Here is an 18,527-nt window from a genome sequence, read left to right on the forward strand (position 1 = left end):
AGTGGACATTTACGTTATTAGAAATACTTGGTACATATGAAGTTATATACTTAGAAGTGTGTTTGTGTAACTGTTCTGTTCAGGGTTAATTGCTAGGAGTGGAATTGCTGGATGAGGTGGTGTGTACACCTGCAGCTTGGTATCGTCTCCCACAAGAGTACCAGTGTCTACTTTTGTTTCCCCACCCTGACAAGGCCGTTCCTGCGTATCTCCTTGTGTTTTCAAAGCCCAGCCAAGAGTGTCAGGTTTTTTTTTTTGAGTTTTAGCTTCTAGACAAAAGAGATAACTTTATTTCTTGGATGTAACAGGCAAGAAAGAGGAGAAATGGATGCCTTTCTGTCAGGAAGGGAGGCACACAAGACCAGGAGAGAGAGGAGGAAGAATGGATGGAAGAAAGAGAGGGCAGCGGAGGAGATGCTGGTCTCTACCCCATCAGATCCCCTCTGGGTCCTCTGGTCTCTGCCTTGCCATGCCTAGCCTAGCCTGAGCATCTTCCTTTAACCTTTGTCCCCCTTCCAGACTTTTGGTTATCCACTTATCCTGAGACAGATAACCTCTGGAGATCTGGAGCCCTCCCTACTTCCTTGAGGACATTAATCCTGGGTCTTTTATTTATAGCAACAGAAACTAACCCTGATAGATCTAAGCAGAGACCATTTATTCAGCACCATGAGGATGCAATAAGACTCACATGACTGGGGTGGTGGGGACAGGCTGTGGAAATGGGCTGGGACCCAGGGAAGCCCAGATAAGTAGGACCATAGCCTGCTCCCGCCAGCAGCCACAGTCAGGACAGAGGCCCACCCCCACGATGGTTGGGTCGGAGCAGAGATGAGAGTTTGGCTGTTTCATTCCTACCAATTGATGGTGGAACCTGCCTCATTTGGATTCGCCTACATGTGGTCGGGAAATCCCTAACACAGGAAGCGACTGCATTCGCATGCTGACTGAAGTGTGGCTCATTGCCAGCCTCTGTTCTTTATCCCTGGCTCGTGCCTTTTGCCTCCTTCCCAGGGTCTCTGAGGTGTCAGAGAAGGGGGCTGTAGATGTGGATGTGTAGAGCAGATCCATGCACATGTTGTGCATACGTACTCATTTTAGAGCCCTCCTCGAGTTCCCCAGAGTAGGTGGTAGTGTAGCACCAGGAAGCGTGCGTCTCTGAGAGTGCTGGGTCTGCCCGCAGGGGTGGGGATTCAGCCGACCCTTGTACCATGTTTGCTGGTGGGTAGGTAACTATAATTTAGATGGATGGATCTAACCTGGAATCTAAGACCTCTGGGGGATGGTTGGATGGTCATTAGGGACCCTGGACGAGTCACATGATTGTTGTAAATTGTCTCCTCATGTTTGAAATGAAGGTTTGGATGAAATCACTGTTTTTGAATCAGACTACCCATCGGAAGAATTTCCTCGATTGCTTGTGTGTGTATGTACAGAATTTTAGGCCTCAACTCTAAACCATCTATCACAATTTCAAAAAGTGGGGAATCTTAGGGATTTGTTTTTAAAAAGCTCTCTAGTGAGTCTGATGGAGCCACTGTTCTAGAATGCCTAAGAAACTTCCCTTTGAGTTGTATGTAATGTTTCATGAAGTATGTTCAATTCAAAGGTGGATAGTTCTGGGAAGTTGATTTTATTACTTGTTCATAACACCTCCAACTTAATAAAGTTTTTAGTTTCCCTGAAGTATAGTATCACTTGAGCCTTCAACCCTCAATACCTTTTTTTTTTTCCCTACTACCAACTGTTAAAGTTAGTAGACCTCCAGATTGGCTTATCTTCAAATTCTCTATGTGTTATGTGGCAAAGGCTGCTAATTTTACATCCAGTATCCTATCCTGCTTTCTCAGTAATCAAAAGCCTGACTCTTTGAGTACAGTAATGTGCCAAGCTAAAAGATGTTATTTCCCAGCCTCTCTTTCACCTGGCTATGGGCCAGCGACTTAAGCTTTAGTGAGTGAAAGGTGAAGTGATGTGTGGCTTATAAGACGGTTCCAGGGACTGACTTGTATAGACAGTGCGCCCCTTTGGCTTTTTCTCTGTCCTCCAACCTACTGCTTGGAACGTGGACACAGTGGCTGAAATCCAGCAGCCATCTGGGATCATGAGGTTACTGTAATGTTGGAAGCCCTGCTCTTGGTTAGTGGCACAATGAAAGGAGGAGCCTGGATCCTTGATGACCTTAGAGCCGTGGTACCAGCCCTGAACTGCTGCTCTCCATACTTATTTCTTACTGTTAAAGCCAAAGTCGTTAGCTGAACCTAACCTGATTCCTCTGCTGTGTGGCGGCTTCACAGTATGCCCTCTCCAGCATCTTGAAGGTGACTTGCACACAGTAGGTGCTGTGTGTTTGACAAGTTAAATGCCCAGTGGCATTGAAGTGGGGAGTTTAAAGTCTCCAGCTCCTTCACTCTCTGCCCTTCCTATCTTAGGTTAAATTACTCATGGGAGCCTTTTGTTTTTTCCATCCCATCCCTCAGGAAAGTATTTCCCAGTCCTCAGTGTTTAGGGCTACAGGCCCAAGTATTTTGACAAGGCAGTGGGTCTTTGAGATTCCAACTGCATGCCTGCATTAGTTTAAATGAAAATCTAAGGGTTGGGCACTTTCCTGGATCTACTCAAGAGATTGGAGGTGGTAATTCCAATGATGTCAGAAAAGGCCACCATGGAATCCTGTGCTATCATTTGGAGGCAGTTCTTTCCACTGTGCCTGCCAGGAACTTGATGTCAGAAGAGTCTTCTGAAAGTGACTCTTAAGGAGCCTTGACTGCCAGCTGTGGACAAGGAGATCTGCCTTCTCAGTGGCAGCCTCAGAGGTGGTCTTGGCCAGACCAACCTGCCCCTGACTCATGCTGAGCTCTGTCGGCCAGGCCGACACACCCCTCTTTGGGGCCCAGTACAACGTGCTGGTTTCCTGGAAGCCTTTAGGCCAAGACTCTGCTGCTAAGAAAACGATATTATTTTTGCAGTATGGCCTAAAGGGAGCATGTTTAAAACTCTCCTTTCAAAGTGAGGCTCCTTTCAAAGAAATACGGGGTTAAAAAAAACAACCAAGAAACAAAAAGCCAAACCCAAGAGGTGAATTAACACTTCACTGATGCCAAGGGGTTTATTTCAAACCAGATTTCACTGATGGTGGGGCTTTGGGGGCCCACCCTGTGGTGCGCCCACAGAGACCAGGGGCAGAGGCGGACCGACACCCTGCTGTGGGAAAATGAATTCCATGGCAAACCCCAGTGGCTCGAAAGTGTTTGCTTCTCCTGGAAATAATTATAGAAATACGCAATCCTTGAAAGGCAGCATCTGGCTGGATGGAGGCAAGCTGGCAAATACTCAGTCTAAATAGATGGGGGTGACGTTGTGCAGAAGCAACAGCCTGAGAAGATGGCCAGAGAATGGTGGGGCCCCTGTCCAGAAAGCCATAGGGCCCGGTCCTGGCCTCCAGGTTGACTTTATTCCCAGAGCTGCAGGGCGGAGGGCCCCTGCCTTTCTTGGAGGCAGATGCCTACGCAGCCCAGAGCCCTGGTACCCGCCCCTGCCCCTTCTGAGGCCCCCATGGAGGCAAGTGGTCTCCCACAGCACTGGGGGGGCCCAGAGGCCAGATGCATTTGCTGCCCAAGAAGTGCGCTGGACCCATCTCTGCGGTCAGCCTGGACTTCTCATCGGTTTCCATTGTGATGAGAGGTGTTGACTTCGACTGTCAGAAACACCTCTTCCCCTCGTGCTTTCTCAAGGCGGCCTGGGTGCTTGTTCTGTGCCTGGGATCCATGCCTGGGACCTCTGAATTCTGCTGTGCTTCCAGGAAAGTGGCTTTCGTCTGCACTCCCTTCTCTCTGCTGAGTTTGCAGGGCCCAGCTTTGGACCTCTTGAAACTCCAGGAAAGATCCTTTGTTTTCTTTCTCTTAATTTTTGCATCTACCAGAGCAGCATCTTTTTGGATTTATGAATGTCAGAGATTTTTTTTTTTTAATTGCACATCAGATATTTTCAAGTAAGAATGCAGTTCTAATCAATTTAATGAACCTGCCATGCGTTTTCTGGACCCAAGTTTCCATGAGAGTGATGGTAATGGCATTTTGAAAGAACTTATTGAAAAATATGAGCCCTTATAACAAGTTTTTGCAGAGGGTGCATTTTCACATAAAAATACTTTCAGCAGCAGTTTTGTTTTATACTCTGCAGCCTCTTGCTGTGGTTTTGCAGAGCCCTGAGGCAACAGTTTTAAAGACCTGGGCTTGACTTCTCTTTGGGCTTTTCAGCTTTTGGCCACCTTAGGAAGGCTTAGAGAAAGCCAGATTTCTCCCAAGTCAAGAGAGTGTGGAATAAATCTCTAGAGGAATTTGGGGTGGGGTGGGTGAGGGGTATCCTGCTTTTGCATAGTTCTTTGCATTCCATGGATAACGTCTTGTTAATCACTTATAGTGGGGCCTTAAGAATCAAGTTCATTTGGAATTGAGGGAGTCTTCAGTCCTTGTAGCTGGAAGACCCTTTAAGTTCCACCTCCTCTGCTTGCTTGCTGTGCAGTCTTGCAGAAAAATCCCTTGGCTTTTCTGAGCCTGTTTCCATATCTGTAAAATTTTACTGCCTGCCTTACTGGCTTTTATGTGAATCAGTAAAGTCACATTGTGTTGATGCTTTAAAGTATAAAATGCAGTGCAAGTCTTAGTTACCAAAAGATGGCTCTTTCACTTCATCCATCCTATGGTTCCCGTTGTCAGTGGTGCCATCAACATCATTGCTCCCATGATCTCTGGGCTACTTTCTCTCCTTCTTGGGCTGTGTGTATTGCTCTTGACAGTGTTGCTCCAGATTTGGGAGCTGTGACCTTTGCTTTTCCTGCCCTCAGGTAAGGTTTTCCTCTTCCAGAGATTCCTCTTCTGACTCTAGGTTTTCTGTAGCATTCTTGTTTTTTGTAGCATCCATGTTTTCTGTAGCATTCTTGGCTTTGTAACTTGCGTTCTTCAGCTCTTTCCTGGCTTTCAAGGGTGTGCAGTGGGCAGGGAGGAGAGGGAGCTGACTCTGGTCTCCTGGGCATGGGCTGGGGACCCCTGAGAAGGTGGTCTACTAATCTGACTTCTTCTGTACTTCTTCTGTGTTCCCTTCCCCCAGCCCAGACTTAGTGTCTTTTCCCAGGGTGCTTCAAAGACAGGAAAGGTCTTGGAGACTGTGGAGCTTTATCACCCCTGTAGGGGTGCAACTTACATGTAATGCAAATGTTGTTTATTCATTCATTCACTTAATACAAGTATTTACTAAGAGCCCACTGTATGCCAAGCCCTGCATTAATCCTAATGATATGGCAATATCCTTAGCAAAGCGCCCATTCATGGCAACTTGAATTCTAGTGACAGAGACCTAGCAGGGGAGATGCCAGTAAACACAAATAAACAAACTGTAGCATATCAGCAGATGAGCAGAGCCAGAAGAACAGTACACCAAGATGAGGTGGACTCTGAGGATGGTGGCAGGGGATGGTGGAAAATGCTACTTAATGGGAGTAATCTTTTCTGAGAGAGAGATTTTTTTCTATGAATTGATTACCAAGAAGTTGAGACCTGAAAGTCTGGAGCTTGGCTACGTGGGGGAAGGGTATTGGGAAAGAGGACAGGGACACCAACGGCCCTAAGGCAGAAGGCACAGGGGCAGGAGGGTGTTTGGCGTGTCCCGGGACCAGCAAGGTCAGTGCTGGAGGGGAATGAATGAAGAAAGTGTGTTCTGCCAGTTGGTGGTGGGGATGGGGGGCAGTGCTGGACTTTGCATGTCATCTTAAGGTTTGTTGTGATGGGAGCAGGAAGCCAATTGAGGCTTTGGAGAAGGGAGTAGGTGGGAAGTCCAGTTAGGAGCCCAGAACTCTGGAATTTGTTCTGCAGTTACAGCAAGGTGACCGTGGGATGGTGACGTGGAAGAGTACGGTCAGTGATGGGGCAGGGCCCTGAGGGTGGGAACAAAAGGTCTGCAGTGAGTACTTCAGGAAACCAGATGCCTACCAGATGCCTACCAGGTGCAGAGGGTGCTCCTCTCAAAAGTGTGTTTAAAGATGCCGATTAAGCATAGAAGAACATGCTTAATCAGACTCACATGAAAGTGCTGTGTAAATCTATAAGTTATTAGTGTGCATACTGAACTTGGAAGATCTCCTGGAGAAGGGAATGGCAACCCACTCCAGTATTTTTGCTTGGAGAATTCCATGGACAGAGAAGCTTGGCAGGCTACAGTCCATGTGGTCACAAAGAGTTGAACATGACTGAGCGACTAACACAATGAATACTTTCTGAAACAAGTCATTTTTTCTTACATGCATTTATTTATCAAACTATTAAGTATTTACCAAATAGTAGTAACCTAGGGCTTACTGTACCAGTGGATAGTAGAATTTGTGATTCTTGTCATTGCTGATTGGTCCACAATATACTTGGAAGGTGGGCTGTCTTGAGACAGGAGGGAAGGGCACAACCTTGGAAAGAGTAACATAGCCATTAAAGATATGACATTAAACTGATTAGAACCAGTCAGGCCCAAGATGGCGGAAGATTTGACTTCCAGTGGACCTTGAGCCTCATTACACGCTTATTGTCTAAATGACACCCACAAGTGCCGTGACAGTTCTGAGGCCAAAAAGTGGACGATGGCCCGAATCATGGAAATCTCTGCCCCTTCTCCAAAATACTTGGAATAATCCTAGCATTCATTAGCTTATGGAATCACCCAGCCCATGAAAGATAACCACTCCATATTTTGGGGCTCATGGATAGGTGAGAAGTTTCAAAACATTCTGTTACAGCAGTGAGAACTAAGATTTCGTGTTTATAAAGGTCTTGATTCACTTGCTATAATTTACCTGATGTCTGGATCTATTTTTTTGCTTTGTTTTTAGAAACTATTAAAAGATTCCTCATCTCTTGTTTTCTGTATCACTTCTAGTCTTACCACACAAAAAAATCTTCAACATAATAATTGTGAAAAATAAGACAAGTGTGGATGAGATTTCTTATCAGAAAGCTCATTAGAATAATGTGTGGCCTTTTTGCTACTGAAAATAAAAGGTCCCTTTTGATAAAATGTAAATTTTTAAGTCCAAAAAAGGGGGTTCTGACTGTTCATTCCATATCTGAAAGTATTATTCTACGTAGTATCTTCAAAAGACAAGGAGCTGAGAGGGTGGCGTGGAAGTTAAGTGACCTGATTACATGTCTGAGTCCTGCTGAAGTCTTAGGGCGTGTGGGATGCTTGGAAAGAAAACTGACCAATCTCTGAAGTCATTTCTGAAAGCAACTGAGGACGGAACACACCCTATTAAACATTTATTTTGGTAACGGGGAAACCGTCCCCTGGGGCCTCAAGTGTCAGGGCTGATGAAAACATACATGAAAGGCTGAAGTCATTTCCTTTGATGGAGACCTTTGTCCTGAGTGCCTCATTCAGAGGTGAGTCTCCTTTCTCTAACATGGAAGCCCAGTTGTTCTCTTTGGACTCTCTGAGTCAAGATTATTCAGAAATGTGACTCTCAAACTTCAGAGCAAAGCTTGGGCAGCCTTCCTTGAACTAAATTTCTGGAGCCTTTGCGCTTATCCATCAGTCAGCTTGCGGTGTGCTCTTAACATTGCTCTTTGACCCTTTGTCACATGTGCATTCATTGAGAGTCATTGAGTACTAAACACTATAGAGATTAAGGGGCAGGCCCTCCCTCCGGGAGCGCCTGCACTGTAATGGGCGCCTGCACTGTAATGGGGAGGTAGAGAAGGAAGTGGACGGTCTCGGTCAGTGTCTGTGCTGAGAAGGGCTCTGTGGTGTGTGTGTGTGGTGGGGGGAGCACAAGGCAGGAAACCTGGGTGGGGGCTCAGGGAAGGTGAGGGCTGAGGAGAGTGGGGGTGGAGAGGCAGGCTTACAGAAGCCACGGAGTCCTGAGCCTTTGCAGACCATTGATCCATGGTCTGTGCCTGTCAGGTGCCTGGCCTTCTATGTTGGGTGAAGAAGCTTGTATTATTATCCTGAACTCAAGGGAAGTAACTGAATACTTAAGCTGAAGTGCAAATGAATGGACAAATCTGAAAAGACCACACTGGTGTGTGGACAGGGGGCTGGAGGAAGATAAGAGTGAAGGCTGCAGGACAGTTGAGGCCACTGCTGATACATGGATGGGACACGCATATGGTCCCAATTAGGGGGTTGGCATGGGGAAGGGAAAGAGCGGCTGAGGTACTGGGGGGCGGGGTCGAACAGAAGCAACCGCTAACTGGGGCAGTGCAGGAGGCGCAGAGAGTCTACATGCTTCCAGGTTGCTGCGAGGGGGTGGGGCCGACTGATGCCCCGTCCCATGGGAAGCCAGGCGTTCATAGAGAGGATCAAATGGTCCCCGGAGCATTCTTGCTGTTAGACAATTGGAAGGTACTACAATAGGTGTGGTTCTGTGTTGAATCCACCTGGGAAGTTGTTTTTCTTCTGAGAAAAACGTAGAGAAACAAGTCCAATAAAATGTGTTTGGTTTGAGAAACCAAACATCCAGAAAGGAGTTAGGAACAGAAAGTTCCCCGAGGAGCATCTTTACTGTGTGTTGCCCGGCTTGGGCCTTGCCCTTTCCTAGCTTGACAGGTGGTGATGGCTCCTTCTGTTTTGAAAGACTCAAGGCACGAGTCATCAGCCTAGAAGGTGTTTTAGCCAAGACAGGCCAGGGTTCTAAGCAGTGTGTGCTCACCTGTTCAGGTCAGTGGAATTGCATCCTGGTTGGGGGATTCCCTATTAGAGGCATGCAGATTGTGTGCTGGGGAGTTAGCAGGGTCGGTAAGGTGGGCAAACGTGGACTTGAGTGGGACAAACCTGGTGCTCTCAGAATCCCGGCTGTATCACCGGTTAGCTTGTTCAGTTCAGTCGCTCAGTTGTGTCTGACTTTGCAAACCCATGAACTGCAGCACACCAGGCTTCCCTGTCCATCACCAACTTGTGGAGCTTACTCAAACTCATGTCTATTCAATCGGTGATGCCATCCAACCATCTCATCCTCTGTCGTCCCCTTCTTCTGCCTTCAATCTTTTCCAGCATCAGGGTCTTTTCTAATGAGTCAGTTCTTTGCATCAGGTGGCCAAAGTATTAGAGCTTCAGCCTCAGCTGACATCCATCCTTCAATGAATATTCAGGACTGATTTCTTTTAGGATTGACTGGTTTGCTCTCCTTGTAGTCCAAGGGACTCTCAAGAGTCTTCTCCAACACCACAGTTCAAAAGCATCAATTCTTTGGTGCTCAGCTTTCTTTGTGGTCCAACTCTCACATCCATACATGGCTCCTGGAAAAACCATAGCTTTGAGTAGATGGACCTTTGTTGGCAAAGTAATGTCTCAGCTTTTGAATATGCTGTCTAGGTTGATCATAGCTTTTCTTCCAAGGAGCAAGTGTCTTTTAATTTCATGGCTGCAGTCACCATCCGGAGAAGGCAATGGCACCCCACTCCAGTACTCCTGCCTGGAAAATCCCATGGATGGAGGAGCCTGGTAGGCTGCAGTCCATGGGGTCGCTACAAGTTGGACACGACTGAGCGACTTCCCTTTCACTTTTCACTTTGATGCATTGGAGAAGGAAATGGGAACCCACTCCAGTGTTCTTGCCTGGAGAATCCCAGGGATGGGGGAGCCTGGTGGGCTGCTGTCTATGGGGTCACACAGAGTCGGACACGACTGAAGTGACTTAGCGGCTTAGGGGCAGTCACCATCTGCGGTGATTTTGGAGCCCAAGAAAATAAAGTCTGTCACTGTTTCCATTGTTTCCCCACCTATTTGCCATGAAGTGATAGGACCGGAGTTAGCTTGTTGTATGTCTGACTTACTGAAACTCATCATCCTTCAGTTTTCCCGTTTTACTAGGTTGATAGGAAGATTAAATGTGAGCCTAGGCAGGGTGCCCCCAGAGAGCTCCTGACCCGTGGCAGCCACTCGTAAGCTGTAGATTCTTTTCCTTAGTTAAGGTGGGAGCTGCTTATGTCACCATTGGATGGGAATCTTGGCTTTCTGCTTGTGACCTAAATGATGCCTGGATCCCTGAAGAGAGAGCTGTCTTCTTTCTCCTCTTCTACTCCCTGCAGCTGGTTCGGCCAGTAGTTGAAGGAGGACTTTGGGAGCCTTCCCATCACTTTTTTTTTTTTTCCTATTTTGGCTGTGCAGGCTCTTGGTTGTGGTGCGTGGACTTCTCTAGTTGCGTAGCATGGGCTCGGTGGTTGTGACACACGGGCTTAGTTGCTCCATGGTATGTGGAGTCTTAGTTCCCCGATCAGGAATCAGACCTATGTCCCCTGCAGTGTGAGGTGGATTCTTTAACCACACAACCAGGGAAGTCCCCATTTTTTCTTTCTAGGCAGACATTTCTGTGTGTACATGGTGCCAACATGTGTGTGTGTATGTGTGTGTGTGTGTGAATGTTGGGCAGGTCGGGGAGTGAATGTGAGGCTCAGTAATAATAATTGAAAGAGAGAAAGAAAGAAATCCGATCTAAATCTATCTGTTGCTCTATTATTTGTTAAAAACTTATAAATAGCCTTGTTAACTACTAGAGAAACTAAATAGAACCTAGCAAAACTGCTTTCCCAAGTATTAAACCTTTGCTCCCCAATTTTGTCCTGGTGTATGTGGGTGCTCTTCAATTCTTGCATGTAACATGATGCACTTGTGTGGCTTGCTTTTTCTCTTTTGCTAAAAAGACAAAATGCAGCCCTTTTCTTAGCAAAGTTTATTGTGTTTGAGCCTTCTCAGATTCAGAGGAGAAAATGAGATTTAATTAAAAATGACAGGATAACATATTGGTGAAAGTGAAAGTGAAGTTGTTCAGTCGTGTCCGACTCTCTGCGACCGTATGGACTGTAGCGTATCAGGCTCCTCCATCCACGGGATTTTCCAGGCAAGAGTGCTGGAGTGGATTGCCATTTCCTTCTCCAGGGGATCTTCCCGACCCAGGAATCGAACCTGGTCTCCTGCATTGCAGGCAGGCCCTTTACCGTCTGAGCCACCAGGGAAGCAACATATTGGTGGACCTTATATTTTAAGAGTCTGAAAATAACCTGTGGCAGCTTAGAGAACACAAAGACACATTAAAAAACCCAATTTTTGAAGTTCACTGAAATTTGTTAAATGTATACCATACTGAATGGTGATGTTGGCAATGTTCTTCTCAATATCAAAATATTACAGAAGAGTGTCATGAGTAGGGACTCCATCTATAGACACAGAGACTTGTCTGACCAGAGCCAGTTTCTGAGTCTTCAGGAGAATTTGAGTCCATCTCCTACCAGAATTGAGAGTCATCCTGAGCCATCTGGAGGCTCTCTTCATCCTCTCGAGGACTTGCTCACAGCTGGCTCAGCATTCATTCATGCATTCCTTGATTTCACCCACTGAACTCCCAGTGGGCAGCCCAGACCAGATCTGCTCATACTTCGCTTAAGGAACTTCCGGTTTGGCACTTGTGACATTTCTGCTGTCTCTTCTGCTCCTGCTGGTTTTCTTCACTTTATGGATACTTGCATTGGGCTTTGGCTCAGCTTCTATACACAGTTTCTTAGTATCTTGTAATGACTCCCTGAGAGCCCCCCGGTGCTTTTCTGCCTCTTCCTGAGTATTGATAGGATAGATATTGTCAACCATGAGTTTCCAGTGCTTCTTGGAAAATTCCACCAAGGCTCATGTTTTCTGTATTTTCTGTCCATTGTCCAAAAGCATTTACAGCTTTTAATGTGGCATCCTGGGTTTCCTTTGGGGCAGGCTAGAGTTAGTTGATTTCCTTCCTCTGCTGGGTGGGCAACCAGCAAATGATCATTTGGAGTTTGTGTTGGGATGAGTCTGGTGTCAGGGCTGTGTCTGGGGTGACTCATTCACTTCCGGCCCAGGCTGGAGTCCCTCAGGCAGTGGGTAGCAGCCAGTGGGCCAGAGCACCTCCCCACCACCACCCCAACTGCAGGCAGGAGTGGCTGCACCCAGTCAGCAGGCTTATTCTCAAGTCTGTTCTGTACATATGAAAACCCAGCATATGATCTGGAGAAAACCTTGTTCTCTGGTTTTCTGTTATCTTTTTCCCTCTTAAAGAGTGTGCCTAGCTGTTCTCACCTCTGTGCTTCCTGTCCCTGGGATGACTGTCTGATGTTTTCTCTGATATGTAAATAGATGATTGTTAGTAAATAGGAGAGGGAGCGGAGAAGGCAATGGCACCCCACTCCAGTACTCTTGCCTGGAAAATCCCATGGACAGAGGAGCCTGGTAGGCTGCAGTCCATGGGGTCGCTAAGAGTCGGACACGACTGAGCGACTTCACTTTCACTTTTCGCTTTCATGCATTGGAGAAGGAAATGGCAACCCACTCCAGTGTTCTTGCCTGGAGAATCCCAGGGACGGGAGAGCCTGGTGGGCTGCCGTCTATGGGGTCGCACAGAGTCGGACACAACTGAAGTGACTTAGCAGGAGAGGGAGTCCTTGACTCTCAGATTTGGAAGCGCCCTCCCTTGTTGATGGATTGACCCTGGAATCTTTTAAACCCATCTGTGAACTGGCAGCCCTGCCCTGTTTACATTCCTCCACCGAAACAGTGCTGTTTACCTTCAAGCATTGCTGTTAGAAAACTAGTCCTCCCTTCCTTTGAATTGGAATCTGTGTCCCTGGCACATCTACTCATTGTTCCTTGTTCTAACCTTTGGAGTCACACACAGCAAGTTTAATCCCCTTTTCACATGACAGCCCTTCTGGTATTTACATCTGGTGACAGTTTATCCTGTTTGTAGCACCCCTTCTCCTATACCTGGTGCCTTCTCATGGGTTCTTCTCCTGAAGTTACCCTGGCTAAACATTTCTGACACTAGGCTCCTGCTGATCATCCCAAGCAGAGGGAGCTTCCAAATTCACCAGGAAGGGAGATATGATGGCACCACTTAGCCGGGCTCGTTTGGCTATGGTCACTGCTGGGTAGGTGGCACGTTTGTCCTCAGGACTCGCTGCATGTTGCCCTGAGACTGTGTGCTTGGATGAAAAGACACATTTCTGCAGTAGTTAGGGGAAGTTGTCCTTAATTTCAGGGGTGTCTGTGGTATGGTTAGCTGCCCTGCCCTCCTGGATCTAGATATGTAATTTTCAGAGGTCATAGCGATCTTTTGACAGTCATCTCACAGTGAACACGTTTTCAACTATGATCCCCAAGTCTTTTTTTTTTTTTTTTTTAAACAAGGTTTGCTTCTGTGCTTCACCCATCCTGCAGTCAAACAGTTGGTTTCTTAAGGGCCTTCAGTTCTCCTTGTTAAACTTGATTTGTTAGGCTTGACCCTTCGGTCCAGTCTGCTGACCTGCTCAGCTCCTTAAGTTTCCCGCAGTTGGTCTCTGCTTCCTGGGTGCCTGTGGTTTGGGACACAGGCTTTAAAGTGAGAGAGACATGGGTGGAAATCTCATGTCCACCACCCGCTGGTTGTGTGGTTTGAGGTGAGAGCTAAGTGAATCTTCTGAGGCAACTGGCAGAGCAGGTGAGTGTTGTCTCAAGAAACTCAAGGACAAGAGGCAGCAGGTCAGGAAAGCAGAACTGGGGAAGCCGGGGGAAAAAATGTCCTCTCATCCCTGCTGTTCTCGGAAGGGTACCCCCCACCCCTCCCCTCACTGCGTGGTGTGTAGGATCTTACTCCTCCACCAGGGATCGAACCCACTCCCCCTGCATTGGAAGGCAGAGTCTTAACCACGGGACCTCCAAGGAAGTCCCATCCCTGTTTTTCTCTGAATATTAATTTTTTTTTTCTTTTTTGGGGCCTGACTTTCCCTGCCCATTTAGGTGGTAGGCAGAATAATGCCTCCCCTGCCCCCAAGATGTCTGCACCCTGATTCGGGAACCTGTGCATATGTCACCTTACATGGAGAAGGGAGTGTGACTAAATTAAGGAAGCTCAGGAGAGGGTCCTTATAGGGGAAAGAGGAAGGAGAGTAGGAATCAGAGGAGAGGCTGTGAGGATGGGAACAAAGTCAGAAGATGCTGCGTTGCTGGCTTTAAAGATGGAGGAAGGGGCCGAGAGCTAAGACCTGCAGGCAGCTTCCAGCTGGAAAAGCCAAGGGAAGGGATTTTTCCACTGAAGCCTCCAGAAGGAATGCAGCCCTGTTGAGACCTTGAATTTAGCCTTGTGAAATTTAACCTCCATTACAGTGAAAATAAATGTGTGCTGAAGCCAGTAGGTTCCACGTGCCTCCTCGACTTCACGTCTTCCCAAGGCTACCCACTCTCTTGTAGTAACAAGCTGCCCATTGCCTCTGGAGCCCCACTCTGAAGCCCTTCCCTCTTCCCTCATCTGTTGTCTGCCTCAGGGCCCAGCACAGAGCCTTGGTGGGTTGGGGTCTTGGATATGTCTTTGACACCAAAGCTGCCAAGAGAAACCTGATGGTGCCTTTCAGAAATCTAGCCGTGTGACAGTAGTTCTGTGACCTCGTAGCTTTGGCAGCCCTGCCAGAAAAGGAATAAGGCCAGTGTCCAGTGAACTCTGAGCAGCTTAGAGGCGGCTTTCTTCGTGGCCTAAGTGTCCTTTCACCATGCTTGGAATCTGCTCTAGAGCCCCTGTGTGGCTGATCTACTTTGGTTCAGAGGTTGAACTATTGCTATGTGTTTATACTTGTCAAATACCAGAGGTTGGATTAAAAAAGAAATCCACAGATATATGGTTTTGATGCCTTCTACTGCATTAATGTGTGTGTGTATGTTAGTAGCTCAGTTGTGTCCAACTCTTTGCGACCCCGTGAACTGTAGCCCTCCAGACTCCTCTGTCCATGGAATTCTCCAAGCAAAAATACTGAAGTGGGTAGCCATTCACTTTTCCAGGGGATTTTCCCAACCTAGGGATCAAACCCAGGTCTCCCACGTTGCGGGCAGAATCTTTACCATCTGAGCCACCAGGGAAGCACCTATGGTTTTATACTGCAGTTGAATAAGTGCTTCCGTATTCATGGTCTCAGTGAAGGCCCAGGGTGACCCCGTGGATTGACCAGTTTCTTTTCAGTTTAAGCTTTTTGTATGTGTGTGAGTGAGGGTGGGAGTAATGACATCCAGACTCTTTACATGGGCTGGGAATCCACCATCCCTTTTGATGGTCAGAGTCTGGGGTGGCGACATGCCCAGTCTGTCTGCATATGTGGGCAGAAGATGTTTCTGGTTCCTTTTCCCAAGGCTATTGGAACCACAGCTTACCACTCCTTTATAGTTGTGAAAAACAGTCTCATTTTCCCCTTAGAATTAATTTTGCCCCTTTTCACTGAAGCCAGTGTCCTCACCTGACTTCCTCTGTCCCTGCTTCTTTGCATGACCTCCTTGCATGACCAGCTGGGTCTCTGCAGGTGGTCTCCAACCAGGGAATCAGATGGTTTACTAAAGTTGATTTTGCAGTTAGTTGACTGGAACTAGAAGGCATCTTCCTGGGGATTCAGTGTCATAAATGGTGGCTAGATTCTAGGCCCCACCTGACATCTGTTGCTCCTGTTACGTAGCTAAACTCTGGAGTGGTAAAGAGAAGGGGCTTTGGAGTTAGACAGGCCTAGATGGCTTGTGACTCTGTCACAGCTACCTGGGTGACTTTGGGCAGGTGACTTAATCCCTCTGAGCCTCAGTTGCCTCACCTGCAAAAGAGTGATAAGAAATAACTACCCTGCAGAGTTGCTGAATAATGTCTGAAAAGGGTTTAACATAGTAGTTGGCACTTCGTAAATGCTCGGTGATTGCTTGGTATTGTTTGCTGTGCGAAGTCACTTCAGTCGTGTCTGACTCTTTGAGACCCCATGAACTATAGCACGCAAGGCTCCTCTGTCCATGGGATTCTCTAGGCAAGAATACTGGAGTGAGTTGCCATTTCCTTCTCCTCCTTTCCAATTCAGGGATCGAACCTGCATCTCTTAACATCTCCTGCATTGGCAGGTGAGTTCTTTACCACTAGTACCACCTGGGAAGCCCTGGTATTATTTATTACTGTATTACTAATTATGTATCTGGTTTGTTTAGTAGCACCAGACTCTTCATCATTATTTATATCACCATTTCTATGGGTAAACTGACTCCCAGGTCAAACTCTGTACTAGTCACTTGGGATTTTTTTCTTTTTTTTCTTTATTTTTTAAGATTAATTTTATTGGAGTATAGTTGCTTGGAGAAATAAATGGCAACCCACTCCAGTTATTCTTGCCTAGAGAATCCCATGGACAGAGGAACCTGGTAGGCTACTGTCCACAGCGTTGCACAGAGTCGGACACGACTGAAGTGATTTAGTATGCAAGCATGGATGCATAGTTGCTTTACAATGTTAATTTCTACTGTATGGCAGAATGAATTAGCTATACATACCACGGTGTATTAGGTTGAGTTCCGTGTGCTCTTCAGTAAGTTCTCATTAGTTATCTACTTTATTGTTTGTTTTTAGTCACAAAGTTGTTTCTGACCCTTTTGTGATCCCATGGACTATAACCGGCCAGGCTCCTCTGTCCAGGCAAGAATACTGGAGGGGGTTGCCATTTCCTTCTCCAGCCCAGGGCATTGACAATTGGATTCTTTACCCCTGAGCCACTGGGGAATCCCCATCTGTTTTATACATAGTATCAATAGTATGTATGTGTCAATCCCAATCTCCCAGTCATTTGGAATTAAAATATCCTCTTTTCCTTCTGAAGGTCTCAGATTGCTTGGGGGAGGGGTGGAGAGGGACCTTTTCATCCATCCATTCATTCATTCATTTAATTCATAAACCAGTTGCTCTATGTTAGGCATGCTGTGGAGCCCTGGGGCAAAATGATGAGAAAGCCCATAGAGTTCCTGTTCTCATGGATCTGACAGTCTGATAAGGGAGACAGACATTAATTAAAAATTTTTTAAAAATTGTAGAAATGTGGAGGTGGAGCTGCTGTGAAAGAACAGTGCCTGGGAGGGTCTCGGGGGCGTTTCCTGGGTGTCTGGCTGGCAGGTCTGTGGGTTGGGTTGATGTCCTTGGGTGGCACACACTCACTGTATTAGCTGTTAGCTTGGGGCCTTGGCAGCATTGAAAGAAAGAAAAGAAAGTGAAGTCGCTCAGTGTCTGACTCTGTGACCCCATGGACTGTAGCTTACCAGTCTCCTCCATCCATGGGATTTTCCAGGCGTGAGTACTGGAGTGGGTTGCCATTTCCTTCTCCAGGGGATCTTCCTGACCCAGGGATTGAACCTCTGTCTCCTGCATTGCAGGCAGACACTTTACCGTCTGAGCCACCAGGGAAGTTCCTGGTTGGCAGCATTGGGTTCAGATCAAAGCAGGGGTGGTGGTAGCCTGGGTCCAACAGGCTACAGTGTAGGGTGTCTGCAACATCCAAGACTCTGTCAGGGTCAAGAGCATCTGTAACTGAGGAGCAGCTGGGGAGCAAAGGAGCCTTCCAGCTCTTGGGTCAGGGAGTTCATTCTTACTGGTGCTTATTAAGGGATGTTTGAAGTGAACTTTAATTTGGTCTCTTCTTATATTCAACCCAAATAACACCCCAGTGCATGCTTCCTGTCACTGTGGCTTCCTGTGGCCAGACAAATTGAATTAATCTTTCTCCCTATAATTGGTCCCATCTCATTGCGTTTTTCACTACTTCTTTCTTGCTCCCAATCCCTTTGTAATTCCTCTTTTTCCTCTTGTTTGGTTTCTCCCATTCTGCTCTGTGACTAAATCTGCTCTTCTGTTTTTTATCCAATTAACATCCAATGACATTCTCTGAGGTGGAAGAAGAAGGGAGTAGAGCTCTATCTTTATAAGAAGCATTGGTGCACATGTTTTTTTAATGCTCCCACTTAAACTCTGCTCAGATGCTACCTTCCCTGGGGAATGTGTTTCTTCTATGTTTGCCCAGTTTGCTAGTTGTTTCTTCTCCCTTCCACAGCATGCGGTTTGCAAGTTTGTTAGTTAATTCTCCTCTTTGGCTTGTGGGAAACTGTCCATAGCTCGTAAATTTTCACCACATAGATCACACTCTCACCCCAGCTTGCACAGGACTCTGAGGTCGTGAACCGGCTGGATGCCTCTTCAGGTAAATGTGATGTGATGCTCTGCGTTCACTGGGTCTTGGAGGATGGTTGGTCCTGTTTTTCCTGGCAGGGGGATGATCCAGGAGCAGGATTTTGAGACCTAACCAGGATGCTGTGCCCGGTGACTGAAGGACACTGGCCACCCAGCAGGCCAGAGGTGGAGGGTGAGTCACGTATCTCAAGTGTTGACTCTGGAGTGACCACAGTGACCACAGCCATGAGTCAGACCAGTGTTTTTTTTTTCTTTTAATTTACTTAAAAAAACTTTTTAGAGTAGTTTCAGATTTATGAGAAAATTGTAAAGATAGTACAGAGAGTTTTCACATGCTCTCCAGTTTCTTCTGTTAATGTCATACATTTGGTCTGTCACAATTAAGAAACAGATACTGATAAACTATTAGAGTTCATATTACTACTGGTTATACAGTAGTCATGTATGGGTGTTAGAGTTGGACCATAAAGAAGACTGAGTACTGAAGAATTGATGCTTTTGAACTGTGCTGTTGGAGAAGATTCTTGAG

The 18,527-nt window shown here is 46.8% G+C and overlaps 1 protein-coding gene across 10 annotated transcripts in view; it reads left to right on the forward strand.

The window, feature by feature from the left end:
- CGNL1 (cingulin like 1) overlaps nucleotides 1-18,527 on the forward strand; it is a 170,423-nt gene that overhangs the window by 21,855 nt on the left and 130,041 nt on the right. Inside the window, exon 2 of one of the 10 annotated variants that reach the window (XM_086321177.1) lies at nucleotides 18,077-18,170. The exons of 8 other annotated variants lie outside the window; for them this stretch is intronic. The gene's annotated coding sequence lies outside the window, so the exon portion shown is untranslated. Of the gene's footprint in view, nucleotides 1-16,393; nucleotides 18,009-18,076; nucleotides 18,171-18,527 lie in introns of those variants that run through there. One more of the 10 variants, XM_086321181.1, reaches the window with a different exon arrangement.

The sequence above is a fragment of the Bos grunniens genome, chromosome 10, assembly GCF_055505025.1.
Source record: "Bos grunniens cultivar Pamir isolate PY7600 chromosome 10, Bosgru_T2T1.0, whole genome shotgun sequence".
Lineage (NCBI taxonomy): Eukaryota > Metazoa > Chordata > Mammalia > Artiodactyla > Bovidae > Bos > Bos grunniens.